Source organism: Leuciscus leuciscus (assembly GCF_965113295.1).
Source record: "Leuciscus leuciscus genome assembly, chromosome: 16".
NCBI classification, from domain to species: domain Eukaryota; kingdom Metazoa; phylum Chordata; class Actinopteri; order Cypriniformes; family Leuciscidae; genus Leuciscus; species Leuciscus leuciscus.
The window spans coordinates 35,610,832-35,624,703 of record NC_138740.1 but is presented as its reverse complement, the minus strand read 5'-3'; positions in this window follow the sequence as shown (position 1 = coordinate 35,624,703).

The following is a 13,872-nucleotide window of genomic DNA, read 5'->3' as shown; positions in this document are numbered from 1 at the left end:
AATATTGATATTGATATTTTTAAAATAATTTAAATAAATTATAAAAAAAATAATACATTAATATATAAACAAATAAATAAACCCAGTTAAAATCAATACAAATATTTATAATAAAACATTTTAAACACTAATATATATATATATATATATATATATATATATATATATATATATTGCATATTATTACTAGGATTTTGGATGATTATAAGTAGGCTACTTATAAAGCACATATTAATGTCTTATTCTTCATAAGCATGTTCAACATCCCTTAATCCTATACCCAATACATAAACTTAACAACTACCTTACTAACTATTAATAAGCAGTAATTATGAGTTTATTTTTATATAAATAAGTAAATAAATAAACCTGGTAGAATGTTTTTTTTTATTTTTTAAAATATTTTAAATCTTGTAAATCAATAAAAAAAAACTGACTAACATCAATTAAATAATTCATAAAATTAGTAAGAGAAACAATTTAAAATAAATAAATACATAAAACTCCCTAGGCAGTAGCGGGAAATAAATTGAGAGAAAGAGGCCGGTCTTAACAGGAACACCAGTGTTAACCTCTGAGCTGGTCAACACACATTACATCATAACACATCATATATCTTGAACAGAGAGAGAGAGAGAGAGAAACACATTTGTATACGTAAGCTTCTTCTCTCAGCATCTCTACAAGGTCATGTCAGCCCTGACTCGCTTAGTTTGGCTCCAACTCAAGGACACGGACATTACAATTATAGTGCGTCGAGAGAGAGAGAGAGAGAGAGAGAGAGAGAGAGAGAGAGAGAGAGAGAGAGAGGTTAATACACCCATTAACCAGAGACAACCATTTGTTATCCAGTGTTACTGTTGGATTTCAACCAGGGTCTAAATCACCACAGTCCAAAGAGAAAAGGCCAAATTCTTTCTTTCTTTCTTGTCCACCAGAAACCCGCATGCACAAACAGGAAGTCGAGACATAAGTGCATGATCAATATGCATTTACAGGATGTTAAACTCCTGCCGACGTGCAATACACACCTTTACTATCACTTCACACTATAACCAGACTCTCTTCAGCCAACATTTCTACAGGAAATATGAGACACAAAAGTCTCTCTGTGATCTTCAGCTGTCTCGATATGTTTCAGGTTCCTCCTTGTGAAGACGATGCATCTGATCACTTCTGCTCAACAACACACATGGTTTGAGAAATCATTCATGTCTGGAGCACAAACGTTGCAGGAAACTGAGAAATACCTGTGATTAATTTTAGCTCGTGCGTTGTCTTGCGTGACACAATGCAACACAGTGCAAGAACTTTACAGAATACAAACCACTTTTACATTAATAGCTCACACTTTCTTTAGCTGTGGTTTCCACGAAAAATTACTGTGTTCATTTTGAAAGTGAGAGAATAGAAACACAATTGAGTGTCAAGTGCATTTTATTATTCAGATGTTGCTCTTTCATTGCTAGTTATCATCATTTTAGTTTCATAGACTTATTCTCAGATGTTTCTTCTAACATTCCGTAAAATGAGAAATAAAAATTAAACGAATTAATTATCATACACTGTAAAAAATGACTAAAAAGGCTAAACTTAAGATTTATGTATTTGAGTTGCATATAATATTTCTATGCATTTGGATTACATAGTTTTAACATAAACAAACTAATAAACATAATGTGACGCATATTTGTCCTAATAAACTGAATGTGTTTTAAATACACAATAACCAGGTTTACATATTTATCATCATTTATCAATAAATCTAATTTCTTTCAATCTCATACATTTAAACTAATTGAATATTGCTTGTACCACAGATATATTTTAATCATGCTCATACTTTTTAACTTAAAAAATATTTTTATTTTCTCACAATGAACAGATTAACTGTTAATTTGAATAATGCATTTTGAAAACATGATTATTTAACTAAAATCAAATAGATGCAAACAGTCAAAAATAATAAACTATGCCATGCATACTCTCACTGTCTTCCCGATCAATAATATCAATAGCGGACGTCTATCAGACTGAGAGAAAGCATCAGGATCTAATCAATTAAAAGCAAAGGCACAAATGTTTGGAAAAGCCTCATCTGTTCCGGAATAAACTGGTCTTCTGTTCACCAATCCTCTGACTAACAAGCACTGCATGAAACAATCTTCAGCCGGCCCTGTTTTAGGAGCCAGTGCCCTGATTTGTGGCAACAAAGAATGAACAAATAAATAACCAGTGAATGGAAAAATGCCCCAGTGTGACGTGGGTCTGTGGAGCAGAGCATGCTGGGATTTTACCAAAACAGGGCTGATGTGGGACAGATCCAGATCAGTTGGGTGATTGTTTGACATGCAAATTGTGGGAATGCAGAAATGTTTTATAAGGGTTAGCATGACGTTGCTTAAAACGTTCTCTGAACTTTATTTACCAGCCCTTATCTGTCAAATCTGATTATGTAATGCATGTTACTTTTAATGCATTACTCGTCACATCAAAAAGTAATCTGATTACGTAATGCATGTTACTTTTAATGCATTACTCGTCACATCAAAAATGCATTACTCGTCACATCAAAAAGTAATCTGATTACGTAATGCATGTTACTTTTAATGCATTACTCGTCACATCAAAAAGTAATCTGATTACGTAATGCATGTTACTTTTAATGCATTACTCGTCACATCAAAAATGCATTACTCGTCACATCAAAAAGTAATCTGATTACGTAATGCATGTTACTTTTAATGCATTACTCGTCACATCAAAAGGTAATCTGATTACGTAATACATGTTACTTTTAATGCATTACTCGTCACATCAAAAGGTAATCTGATTACGTAATACATGTTACTTTTAATGCATTACTCGTCACATCAAAAAGTAATCTGATTACGTAATGCATGTTTTTTGTAATGCGTTTCCCCAAACACTGCTCATTTCAGATGAGATTGAAAACACCTGATCTCTAGGTTTTCTCAGAGGAGAGTTATGGTAGAAATGTGTCCCTCTTGAACATAATCTGAATGATCTGCTAATAAGGGTAAATCGACACACTCTGGTACACTGGAGGGAGCATCTGAATTGGGTTTTGTATCTTGACAGGTTGTAGAGATCTCTGATGGAATCACGTCCTGTTGTTCTGATATCAAAGATATGCGAAGTTCAACTGGAATGAAGTTCAATTGCATTTGCAATATTTTGTGTTTATATATTTTTATATATATATTTTAGTTTTCACATGATTTTATATAATTTTATTCATTGTTTGTTAAAAACACACAATATTGCTATTATTACTGTATTATGTTTAATAATAACACTCAAGTGGACAAAAAAATACATTGCCCTAAGAGCAGAAAGAACACAAAGGAAAAAATCCTGACTGAGGTTATCATAATTCATGCATGAAAGGGTTAGATAATATAAGATTTATCTTTTGTTTTTATTAATGTATTAGAAACTGTTGAATTTAACCTTAACTAAGATTGATACAAAAAGTATTAAAAGTATTTTTAACTAATGTAGTTAACTAATGTTAGACCTCAGACTAAACGTAGGAGAGCTGCTGTTAAGCGTTACCTGCTGTGACGTCACAATCAAGTCAAGTCACCTTTATAGTGCTTTTTACAATACAGGTTGTATCAAAGCAGCTTCACAGTGATAACATGAAAATAATACAACAAAGTTTGTTTCTAGAAGAAAATTGTGTCCACCTTAAGTAAGGCGGACCAATAATATTGTTGAATATGAAATGTCTCAGAGTCATCACGCCGGTATTGAGACGGGTTTGTTGAGGATCAGTGCCGATGAGGCCTTCACAGGGCTGATGAGGCTGGCACTTCAGGGATGCGTCATGGATGGGTCCAGGCGCAGGTCCACCATCTGATCGGGATCCGGCTGACTTCAGTAAACAGGGAAGGGACTGGCTGACACTACAGACTGTGTTGTCATCGTGTCCAGGCGCAGGTCCTTCATCAGATCTTCTTCAGATTCATCAGATCAATCATAATGCATTGTGGTCTATGGATCTGCCTGAAGCGTACATGTTGAGTAGACTCGCTCCCTCGGTCAAAATCGGGGAGTCGAGGGTCTGTCCAAATAAACTTCCCTCACCCACTTGACAAAGTTGACCACACTTCAAAATGGCATTGGGGATTCACGCGAGGGGAAGTGCTTAGGGAAGTCTGCAAGTGTTAAACAGCCATATGATGTAATTTCCTGTTTTATGACTTTCTTGTTACATAGCAACCAAAAAGGCTTATTATACCATCCTAAAACATGATTTGACAGACAATATTTTCAAATATTAAGTATATTTAAAAGCAAAAATGTTCAACTTATATATATAAAAAAAAGTAATGATCACATAAGTTTAATGGCATATACATTTTTGCAAATGGAGATGAGAACTGAGAACTGTTGGAGCGAGTGAGAGTAAATGAAAGGCTTTGACTCAGTGTAATTGCTTACGAGTTCCTCTCGTAAGTTAATGAGGGGTTTCCGTCTGAACTCCTCCAGATCTTGCTTTCTGAGGCCGGCAGTGAATCCAACATGAAAAAAACCGGCAAAGACACGATTTCTGCAGGATAGAAGGACCTTCAATAATGCTCCTCCTAAAATTCCTTCTAGGAGAAACAAAAAACGGACACAAATGAGCCAATAGTTATAAAAATAGAGCTATAAAATCACTTTTTATTGCAGACTTTAATCTGAGTACAGTGTGAGACATTGACTCTAAGAAAAGTCTGTAAAGACAGGCCACAATATGGCAATCTTTTCTATATAGATTTTTCACCAGTGTTTTACCCATTTTTTTAATTACGCATTGCATTGCATTTTAGGGTTAAAGGAAATGTCCATAAACGTAATGGCAGACAATTCCCAGCCTTTTCCGTTATACTATATATATATTTTTCTTACAGTGTTCTTCTAAAAATCTTGAGAAAATCTTGAGCAACATCCGAGAAGCACGCAAAGCAAAATTCTCCATGTAATTTCACAAAAATAAACTTATGAACAAAACAACAATTCCTGCTAACAACTGAGGAAACCATGAATGTGTAAATGATGCACCATGAACTTCTGCTTATTTGTAGGTCAGCCACAAATGAATTACATAATGACGCATATTCTCAAGACATTATCTGACAGTATGCAACTGAATAACAGCTGGAGGAAAAGTTCAGACTCATTTGTGACTGGTTATTTCATGTAAGACTGCTTATCCGTCCAAAAGGGGGTTTCCGATAAGATGGGTGAAGGTCTCTGCGTGTCACTGTCTTTCCTTTTACGCAACACAACAAGATTAAATTAAATACATTTCCTCATATGTATTACCTCATTATTTCATCTGACTCCATGAATGAAAAAGGTTTTAATGATATCTGAGCATCATCAAAAGTGAGCGAATATTTGATTATTCTTTTTAACTCTTTACTTATATTTTACCCATTCATATTAGGATGCTATGTCGCGCAGAGGTCCTCACGCCTTGTTTAAAGGTGCTCTAAGTGATGCCGGGAGTGTTGACATTCGAATTGTTGTCAAACAAAACGGAGGCTAGCTAGACCCTCCCTCCTCCTCATCCCATCTCCTCCCTCCTCCCCTCCCCTCCCTTCCGGCATAAAGGAAAGTCAAAGTAGTCACTAAAAACAAAGTTACGTTTTACTGATACTTCATTCAATGTGTAATGTCACCAAGTTAATTAAATGCTTTTATATATTGCAGAACAGAATGCAGAAAAAGAGAAACATTATCTTAAAATCGTTTCGCCACCTGAGGTTATAACTATAGCTCCCATACAAGGACGCAATAATAGCAAGATAACGTTAGCTTCACGTTTCCCAGTGAGCATAAACAACGGCGGCGGCGTAAACAAATTTAGTCAAAGTTGTCAACAGCCTATAAATGAACATTCAAATCCATAACAAACCGTGGATGAAAACAATCATTCACACAAATTGTCGCCCTACTGTGAATTTGCTTGACCATTTACAATAGAGATTGATCGCTAGCTGAAACATATATGTTGTATTCACCAAAGCTAACGCTGACTGCATAGTTCTAGCTAATTACATCCTTGTGTTGGTTTGGCGAACATGAACGTCAATTTAGAAAGAAAAATGGATTTACCTGTTCTGCAAAAACAGAGCAATTGAATGTCTGATTGGAAGCCCTTCTGCCGGCGGAGTTCTCGCCACATTTCGAGGGTTTTTCCGATGTAAATTCGGGACTTTGCGCGTTCCTTATCCTTGTCCCTCTTCTTTGCAATTTGTTCGTCGGAACGTCGTCTCTTTAGTCGTGTGTCGGCCATAATTCAAACTTCCCTCTTCATGCTTCTCTCTCCTCCACACACCCCCTTCATGTGCACGCGCACTAACCCCCAAACCACACCCCTCAAATGCTTCTTGTCGGTGATTGGCTGGAGCACTGTTTGTTGTGTTTCATGGTGCGGGTGAGCCCAGTTTGTTTTTGTTGCCGTTTGTGGAGCCTGTGGTGTCTAGAGAGACCGCGTTTTTTTACAGTGTGTTCAGGGGACAGGCAGCTAGCGGATAGTGAGGAGATGTTTGCTGTATGTGACAAAAAATGTTTTGGCCTAAAAAACGCGTGACATCACTTAGAGCACCTTTAACGTGGGTCTCACGATTACAATCTCGTCAGTTTTGGTCACTAAACAGAGGTAATCACTATATACCTGAGATCGGTCGCATTCACGCTTACACAATCAAAGATACTTTGGTGTACCCCCCGTGATTGCATACACTTGAAATTAAAGTAACCTTTACTTCAGTAGAGGTATGGCCATTATTACAGATATAAGTCAACCAACTTTACTTGTTTTATAATAGGTTTGGATTGGCCGTGCTGTGGTTTCCCACGTACACTTATCTAAAGTAACATTGAATTAAAACAGAGGTAAGACACAGCCAGATTTAGGTTGGTCAAGCAGCATTTGCTGCCCTAAACGGAAATTCACTTCTTTTCTTTGCAAAACACGTACACTTGAATTAGTGCCAAATATTAGTCGTCACTAATCTGACGCAAAACTTGCAGGAACATACGAATCTGTTTAATCTACTTGGGAAAACAATTTCAGAGTCAGTCAGAAACATGAAATGCTCTGGAATAAAGAGAAAAGATGCAAACCTGACATTAGAAAACACATGATGCCGAGAGTCTCGGCCACTCTCAGCATCACCGGCTAATTTGAGCTACAAATCGCCACGAGCCTCTTCAGCATCTCCTAAATACTCAGACCAAGGCAGAAACCTCTTTTCAAATGTATACATGAGTTCATAGTGGGAATTTGCATTAATCACCGTCCCAGACTTACTGAGGACAGAGGTTGATTTACATGGGGTCACACCCACAGCAGTTAACAAGATATCTCTAAACTCTCCACACCTAATTACCTTTTGGTTTTACTTCTTTGGGAATGAGACATTTGTACCAGTCACACTGAGACATTACCAAACATGTATAATACTGTATGATAATTATTCACATTAAACCATATAGATTCTTGGGTGAATTTTGGTGATCTCAGCATGAGAGAGGAGTGGGGGAAGAGGGAAAGAGATGTAGATTAGGATGATTCTGAGGTGAGACTTGCGTCTCGAATGGTGCACAAGAGTGAGTTCAAATGTTAATTTCCTTTGTTCTCTCAGAGAGTTGCCCTCTCCTCCAGTTCTTCCAGTCTTACACACCAAAGTAGTCAATAGTGAATGAAACATATCTGAGATCTCCATTAAGCCTCTGAGCAATAACACTTTGAGATCTCTTGACTCTTGTGGTTTTGCTGGCTCGGCTGTAGTAAAATCAGATGAGTGATGTTCACTTCTGTACAGATACACCTGCTGTCCTGGTGGGAAATGTGCAAACAGAGTTGATAATGCTCAGCGAATGTGCACATGGTATAAACACAAGTGTGTGTGTGTGTGTGTGTGGGTGGGTGTGTGTGTGGCCTGGTAAACCCTATGCTATGAGGACCAAATGTCCCCACAACTAAGGATAGTAATATCAGAAATCTTTTACCTTGTGGGGAAATTTATTTGGTCCCCATGAAGAAAACAGCTTATAAATCATACAAAGTGATGTTTTTTTCTGAAAATGTAAAACTGCAGAAAGTTTTCTGTGATGGGTACGTTTAGGGTTAGGGGAGAGAATATACAGTTTGTACAGTATATATATAAATATATAAAACACCTATAATCTTGGACGAGAATTACAGAAATAGCATTTGAATGCAATATATATATATATATATATATATATATATATATTATAGCACTAAAATAGGCATAATATTTTTTCCCTGTATTGATTTTTCACTTTTTACCTGTATTTTGAATTATGCATTGCATTATGTTGTTTTAGGGTTAAAGGAAATGTCCATAAACTTGTCTTCTGTTGAAAAAGTATTGTGTGTGCATGTACATACTGTATATTAAACATACAAACAACCTAAAATATATATATATATATTTTTTTTTTTTGATGTGATATGTAATCTGGACACACGTTTTCATAAGACTCACCCGTTAAACTGAATCCTATATTTTTAATGTGATGAAACTAGACACATGCAGACACCCATCTGATCCAGGATCAGTGAAAACAAGAAGAAAAACAGCAGAGCGCTCAACTTTCACTCATTCTGGAGTGTATAAATGCTAAACCCACACTTTCAGAACAGCACACACTCACACACACGTCAGCAGCCATCAGGCCTTCACCGCAGCACCGAACGTCTTCATTTGAACGTCAGCTCACTGTATGTTTATTGCTCTGGTCTGCTGGCTGGTCATGGCAACTCTTTTCTGGGATGTTTCCTTCTCTGCTGTTCCATTACTCACCTCTCAAATCTGCCGGCTAAGCCCAGTGAGCTCCAGTTTAAATCTGGTGTGAGCTGCCATTCTGATAAAATGGAAAATCTGGTTATTCACTGTAGATTTTCAGTTATTTTTAAATGTTTTTATTTGTTTCTCAGCAGGTCTAACATACCTTAGCCATTAAGAGTCTTCTGTTGTGTTTTTAACTGGTGGAACTGCAATTTCTTGGATTTTCTTGAATAAAACACTTAGTTCTGGTCCTCAACTTTGATTGGCTGAGCAGTAGGGTTGGGTATCGGTTGGGTTTTATCCGATACCAGTACTTACTCGGTATTTTTCAAACGGTTCCGGTGCTTAAACGGTTCTTAAACCGGTACTTAAGAAAACGAAACCGCACACACTTTATCAAAAAAATAATACCTGTGTGTGTTTTCTGAAAAAGATTTTCTGATTTCTGATTAAATAAAAAATTGTGCCGTTTAAAAGGCTACTGATGTAGCCGAAAACACTTAAGTTAAGATCAAAAAATTTTCTTCTCATATTATTTATATATATTATATATTATATTACGTATTATATATTATAGACTTTTACAAAACAGAAAAATATCTGACACTGAGCAGAAATATTTAACACACATAGTATAGCCTCATATAAATATACTTGATATACTTCATACTTGATATGCAAGATTTGCAGTTGGCATTAAAATACTAGACTTACCCGAAGAGGAACACTGCAGCTGAACTTGAACTTTAGTCAAGAATGTCAGAGGTTTTGGGTTCTAATCCGCATTCGTAGTTTTTTGTTTGTTGTTGTTGTTTTTTTAAACCGATTATGCTCATCAGTGGTTGTAAATCAAGCAGGGACACTTTGTGTGCATTAGGCTATATTTTTTTATTTAACCAGAACTCTCCGCGCACATACTCATCTGAGACGCGAGCACACACACACACACACACACACACACACACACACACACACACACACACACACACACTCATCTGAGACGCGAGCACACACACACACACACAAACTCGCGCACATACTCATCTGAGACGCGAGCACACACACACACACACACACAAACTCTACACACACGAGACGCGCGGAACTCTCCGCGCACATACTCATCTGAGACGCGAGCTCACACACACACACACACACTCGCGCACATACTCATCTGAGACGCGAGCACGCACACACAAACTCTCCGCGCACATACTAGACGACGCCTCATAAATAGATCGATCTCTGCAACGTATTGAAGCGCGTCCGCGTCCAACGTATTGAAGCGCGCGTGAAGAAAGTGCGGTGTGCGCGAGCCACAAGAATCCGCGCCACTGATCGCAGATCGCTAGATCAGAGCGCTAGATCGTCTCTTATTTAACAAACGAACTAAATGAATGCTCTGCTGGTTAACTGGAGATGTTTTGTTATTGGATCATTCATGCCGCGAGATGTTTTATAGGGGGCGGTGAAAAAAGTCAGGCACCGAAATCAGGCACCGAAAGTTGCGTTCTTATTCGGTCTCGATACTACCGTTTACGTCGGAACCGGTTCTCTATTGGAACCGGGTCTCGGTACCCAACCCTACTGAGCAGCGATCCAATAAAAAAATTTGTTGCTATGGCTTGAAACAATTTTCATTGGAATAGAAAAAACTGGAGAATTTTTTAAAATGATAAATAGCCACATATAGACTCATTCTACATCTAATTTCAAAGTGGCCATTTTTTTTTACTGGCAGTTTAAGATTCAGAACTATACAAGATTCAGAACTATAAAAGACAGGGTGTGAAGGAGCGAGGTCTGAGTCTAGGGTATAGACTGATTATACAGTTGCTTATCGGAACAGAGCTAAGATCCTCTTTTCATAGTGCATCAAGTGCATAGTGTCATGGTAAACAAAACCGGAAGCAATTGCAGATACTCAAAGCGTTTATTAGGCTCACAAAGAAACACAAACAGTTCAGGAAGGTGGCGACTCAGGCTCGTGCAGGGACTTGATGGTCTGTGGTGCGCTGGTGCAGTGAAGGTGAATAATCCAAAATCCGGTGCTGGAGTGCGGTGAAACCAAAGACGAAGAACACGAACGGCAGGAAGACAAGGCAGGGCGAACACAGACACGGCAACTCCACGGAAACACTGACACGGCCATCACAGGACCTCAACAAACAATCCGACACTGGAACAGAGAAAGGTGTGAGTATATATATGGAATGGAAATGAATCGCAGCTGTGAACAGTGATTGTGATGATGATGATTATCAGCTGGAGCGCTGACGGACACGTGAGCGGGACAACGCCCACTCACACATAAACAACATAGACACGAGACAAGAAGGAACCAATGCATTCAACAACCGTGACACATAGTGCATACTTTCATAGTGCATAGTGCATAGATACTGCATCAAAGCAGACAAACAAGACACAAACATAACTAGTTTTCGTGTTTTCACACTCTGAGGTGATAGCCCATACACTGCAAGATGTTTATTGTGAGATATTTGTGGTCTGTCGATCGGAAACTTGTAGACTCTTGACCTCTTCTAAACAGCAGGCACATTTGAGGCATAAAGATATAAAAAAGAAAAGTTTTAAACATACTGTTACAGATCTGCCAGGCTCTCACACCAGCCAATCACAATGCATTCCCTCACCTGAGTTCTGATCATACACACCCCATGATCACCCTCATCACTACCACTATTTAAGCCGCATCTCTTTACCAATGACTGGGCTAAGATTGTGTTCATCGTTTCCCTGCTGAAGGGGCGAGCTCTCCAACGGGCTGATACTCTCTGGACGCAATCCAACGCTGTAACCCAGTCCGTTAATGATTTTGTCACTCACTTTTGTGAAGTTTTCGGCAAACCTGTTGGAGATTCGTCAATAGGTGAGCAACTTTATCATCTCCGTCAAGGGAATATGTCAATTAATGATTATGCTCTCAAGTTCAGAACCCTCGTGGCCACCAGCAGCTGGAATGAGCGCTTGCTCCTCACCACCTATCGGCAGCCACTGTTCTCGTGGTCTGAGGAACCATCCCTGCGGTCGACTACTGGTTCCGAGAGGGTCTGGGACGCAGCTCATCCCCAGCTCCAACAGGCAGGCTCAGGATGAGGATGCGCCTGGCCTGCAAGAAGCTTAGTCCCAGATTTATTGGTCCCTTCAAAATCATCAGGCAGATCAAGTCAAGTCAAGTCAAGTCAAGTCAAGTTTATTTGTATAGTGCTTTTCACAATACAGATTGTATCAAAGCAGCTTCACAGTATTAAATTAAAATAATACAACAAAGTTTGTTTCAAGAGGAATTTATTGATTGATAAAATTAAATTAAATATCCCCAAAATATCCCCAACTGAGCAAGCCAAAGGCAACAGTGGCAAGGAACCGAAAAACTCCATCAAGTGACCTAATGGTGTCCTAAAACTCCATCAGGTGACCTAATGGAGAAAAAAAACCTTGGGAGAACCCAGGCTCAGTCGGGGGCCAGTTCTCCTCTGGCATTTATGAGCTAGAGGCCGGATTGTAGTTTGAACTGTAGGATTATATGAATGCCTGGCTGAAGAGATGCGACTTTAATCTAGTTTTAAACTGGGAGAGCGAGTCTGAGCAACGAACAGTATCAGGAAGACTATTCCTAAGACTATCAACCTGGTCACGTACCTCCTCTAACTCCCAGCACATTTCAGAATTCATCCTGCCTTCCATGTCTCACTCCTTAAACCCCATCACTCTCCTGTTTCTGTTTCCCCAGAGCCTGGCCAAGCTCTTCCGTCAATCCTCGAGGACGGCGCTACCTACCAGGTCCAGGAGATCTTGGACTCCCGGTGTCGTGGTGGTATCCTTGAGTACCTGATTAGATTGGGAGCGCTATGGACCTGAAGAACGATCATGGGTTCCCAGAGCCGACATCCTCGATCCCACTCTACTGGAGGCCTTCCACGCTGCTCATCCCGATCGTCCACCAACCCGAGGTAGAGGTCGGCCACCAAACGTCGGGGGCCTCAGGAGCGGGCCGTGGAGTGGGGGGTACTGTTACAGATCTGCCAGGCTCTCACACCAGCCAATCACGGTGCACTCCCTCACCTGAGTTTTGATCACACACCTGCACCTCATCACCCTCATCACTACCACTACTTAATCACACACTTCACCAAAGCTCACTGTCTGGTACCGTTTGTATGTAGAGGACTACTTGCCTTTCCTTGCAACGACCTACCTAACTTCTCTAGCAGTCTCTCTCCAATCTCCGCTCCAGCGTCATTCTCCATTCTCCTCCGTGTGATTCTCCCAGTGTCTCGTCCTTCCTCCGTGTCTCAAGTCTCTAGCAATCCTGCATTCCATCCTTCCACACCTTCATCGATCCATCAGCATTCCTGTAAGAAGATGCATTCCATTCACTGGCAGCATCTCACTCTCCAATTCTTACACTTACCACTCCACTTCTTCCAGTTCACCCACTCAGTAGTTGTCCAAATAAACTTCCTGTTTGCTTCCTCTGTCTCGTGAGTCTGATTCCGTAATGCATACAATTCAAATTATAATAATGGTAAACGCATCAAAATGATAGTAATGAGAAACCAATCAACATGATGATAATGATTTCTTAAAATATGATGATTGCATGATAAAACATAAGCAATAAATATATTTTCTTTTTCTGCTATACACAAGATTATTTTTAAACTATATCCTCATACACTTCATTCTTTTGATCAATAACTTTTGCAGGAGCAAAAACCATTTCTTTAGACCCTTTAGCAAAGATACAAACACGCAAGAGAATGAATGCATCATCAGTTTTTCTTTCTTTTGAGCTGAGGTGTTTGGCCATCTCTTTCTTTCTTGGTTTTGGACTGCCAGCAGTCTGGTTGGATAGATGGTATTCGAATAGTCTCCAGATAGCATCTATTCATGCCCAAGAATTGATAGGAGTAGATATAAAGAATATGTGGAAAAAAACATAACTCACAACAAAAACACAGCTCTCAATCATTTCATTCATTTTCCTGGAAAGGGAGCATTATAT